This window comes from Camelus bactrianus, chromosome 16 (assembly GCF_048773025.1).
Source record: "Camelus bactrianus isolate YW-2024 breed Bactrian camel chromosome 16, ASM4877302v1, whole genome shotgun sequence".
NCBI lineage: Eukaryota > Metazoa > Chordata > Mammalia > Artiodactyla > Camelidae > Camelus > Camelus bactrianus.
This window is the reverse complement of record NC_133554.1, coordinates 10,064,717-10,068,318: the sequence shown is the minus strand read 5'-3', so window position 1 is coordinate 10,068,318 and position 3,602 is coordinate 10,064,717.

The window sequence follows — 3,602 nt, the reverse complement described above, 5'->3', positions numbered from 1 at the left end:
TGTGTGTGTGTGTGTGTGTGTGTGTTTTGTAAGTAGCTCTCAGCACAGGGTGAGCCAGACTGCTCCCTGCATTCTTTCTCTGGGTGGAATCTTTGATAGACACTAGGAGAGAGGCTTCTGCTACAGCTTCTGCCCCAAGTAGCACTCAGCCCCTCCAGGTCTGAGCACGGGAGCCTGGAGTTCAGAGACCCTGGTCTCTGCCAGGAAAGCCCAGCCACTTCCTTCGCAGGACCTGAGGAATGACCAGGTGGGGAAGTTTGGGCGGGACTGAACAGCCTGGTCCCTGTCCCCATAGCCGAAGTGAACCTGGGCCTGTGCCTGGTCCGGCAGCATAGAGGGGAGTCGGGGCAGGCAGGGGTCTGGCCTTCTCTCCCAGCTTCCCGGAGAAGGAAGGCTGGCTGGGTCTCTAGGCTGGGAACCCTAACGGTTGATATATTCTAGAGACTAGCTGCCCCGGATCCACCCACATTCTCCCACCTCAGGCAGGTTATCTGGTCTCTCCTGATGTACCATGACGACATCTGGGAGGGGCTGGGCAGGGCTCCATCTGTGACTGGCAAGGGCAGAGATGGGGCTTGCAGTGGGTTTTGGGCAGACAGTACCAGAATCATACCATCCCCCTTGGCTTCTCTGACTGCTGACTGTCAGACCACTGAGTCAGTAGCTGCAGATGAGCCTAGGAGAGGAGAGATGAACCAGGAGTGGGAGGAAGAGGGGCAGAGGGGCAGGGAGAGCAGGAGTGAGGGCGGAGGGGGTGATGCTGAGGTGGGGAGGGGGTGATCGACGACCAGAGCTACCCAAGAGCTGGCTCCACGCCACCTGGGGGGAGGCTGCAGCTTGCCCCAGGCCCCAGGGGTTCCTCTCAGCCATCCCCTCAAGGCCCCTCCTCCAACCCTCCCCCAGCTCCTGCCGGGTACCACACTGTGGAGGAGGTGAGGGCTGATGGACCCTGCTGAACTCCCTCCACATTCACCAGCCCTGATGTCAGCGGGCTAGCGAGGCCGACCTCCCACTGAGTCCCAGGGGCTCTGACACCCACCCTTCCAGCTTCCCTTCCCCTGGCTGTGACCTGTCCACCGCCCGCTGGTCCCTTGATCTGCTGTGCTGCTGGGCTGGAAGTAGGATGTGGGACAAGGCTTCCTGAGTCCCCTGCCGTCACCTCACGCAGTCAAATCCTTGCCAAGCCCAAACCATGAAGCCAGGAGATGAGATGGGGAAACGGAGGCCCAGGGAGGGACACGGACAGGCCCGAGGCCACAAGTAAGGTTCTCAACGACAGGTGCAAAACCCAGGGCCCTGCCTCTAGTCCCAGCACCCCTCTGGGGGCAGCAGTCAAATCCAGCCAAGTCTGGGCAGCTCCTCCTGCTCCCATTTGCCTGGAGGCTCCTGTTCCCTGGAACTGCTCCTCAGAACTCTTCAGAACCCCCTCCAGGCCCTCCGGCACTGCCCCCTGAGGACCATCCCTCCTCCTGCCAGTCCTGACTGCCCTCCCACCCCCTCAGCTTCTCCTCCCCAGGGACCTTCCTGAGTGGCTGTTCTTTCCCTCACCCTTTAACCGTGGTCCCCAGGGCTCTGATCTGGGCCTGACCCCTTTCACCCGCAGACTCTTTCTGGGTGGTGTCACCCACCCCCACCTCCGTACCGATGACTGCCGCTTCTCCATCGCCAGCCCAGCCCCTCTCCATATACCCACCAGCCTCCAGCCCTCAGGCCTGAAGGTCCCACCCCCTCCCCAGACTCCTCAGGTCCCGAGAAGGCACACAAGGCTTACAGGGCGGGGAAAGGCCATAAGAAGTGGGATGGTGCAGGCCACTGCACTCCTGGGCCCACTTGTCAGGCCCACTCCTCCACCTTCTGCACCCGAGTCCCCGGGCGTGGGTGAGGTGCATATACACACTTGCGTGCATGTGTTGGACCCCATCCTCAGAGAGCTGGGGCTGTCTGTCTCAGCTGTTCATCCACCCCCACACCTGGAGAGACAACTGGCTTTAGAAAGTGCTCTGTGAACATGGGGTGATGGGATACCTCGAAAAAGGGGACTCACTTGGGAGCCAGTCGAACCTCCAGGATGGACTGAGATGGGTGACGGAGAGGGTGCGTTAGCGGCCACGATGAGCCACAGGGGGCTCACAGGTACTGCACAACCCTGTCTTGAAGGTCACAGCCTTTGCACTGAGTCAAAGGCAGCTGCCAACCTCACTGGTCACTTCAGCCCTCCAAGCCCCTCTGCCAGGATGGGCTCAGGTTGGAAGGTCAGGGGCCAGGCCAGACCCATTATCTGCCAGGCCCTGATGGGCCCTGCCTGCCTGCAGCCCTCAGCTTGCTGGGTGGCTGATGGGCCTGGGAGTTCTCATAATTGGGAAGGTGTGTGAAGCCAGTCATTCCCCACTCCCCAGGGTTCCCAGCTGCAGGCACCCAAAGGGAGTAGACTAACAAGGACCCAGTGGAGCAATGCACTCCAGGGCCGGACCCCTCGGCAAACAAAGGATCTCCCACCCCTCCTCTCCAATCTGAAATCCAGCCTCTGCCCTGGAAACTGTTGCCTTGTTATGAGATCCACATGGGTGTGGATGCAAGGCTTACGTTTATCTTTTCCTGCCAGGTTGCTGGGTTCGGGAGCCAAGGGGAATGCTAAGCAGGGAGGTGGGAGTGTGGTGGAGGCTGCGCAGGAGCCCGGGGGGCCAGTCGTGGAGGCCCCAGGCCTCATCTCCGGCCAGGACTAGGAGAGGGACACATGGGGCTCTGCCCTCTGCCCCAGAGCTCTGCCTGCCTGAACTCTCCTGAATCCTGGAACCCTGAGGCCCCTGCGTGGGGGGACGGAAGAGACCCCTGCCCCCTGGGTCACTCCAATTCCCCTCTACCAAACCCTCCTTTAAACTCCATCCCAGGGACACTCAGCTGGACACACATTTTCATCTTTCTCCCACGTATCTGAGGACGTGTCTGTGCATGTATCATGCTTGCGTGTCCCAGTGTGGGTGTGTCAGTGCGGAGGGAAGATGTGGGCATTGCAGAGTCTACAGGACCTGCACGTGTATGTGGCGTGTGGGGTGTGGGTACATTTCCAAGCACCTGTGTTTATAGGAGGGACTTTTATGCATTTGCTCATAAGTGCTGAACGTGTTCTAGACACACGCAAATGCATGCCTGCTGCACATGTGTCAGCGTAGAACGCACGCATGCCTGTATGTGTATGTTGAGCGTCTCCATATGCTTCCATATATCAAGCGTTTGTGTATCACTGTGTGAGTCTGACTGCACAAGTCAGGTGCCCCATCTCTGGCTGCCTCTTTAACCAGACCTAGAAGTCTGTCTCTAGAAGGTAGGGATCCTGGGCGCTCTGCGGAGACTTGCATACAAGGTTTTAAGGGTGGCCCTGATCTGGAGAGAGGGTAAGAGAGAGCAGACCTTCTCAACCCCCGACCAACGTTGGGCCCTCGTGGTCCTAGTGGAGGAGGAATTTCCCACGGGCCTCTGCTGAGGCTCAGGCCGCCCAGAGAACAAACAGCACACATCCCCGTGTGGAGGGGCCTGCCTCCTCCCAGCAAAGGCAGGGGCTGCGGAGGGTGTGGAGTGGAGACAGCTGCTTCCAGCCCAGATAA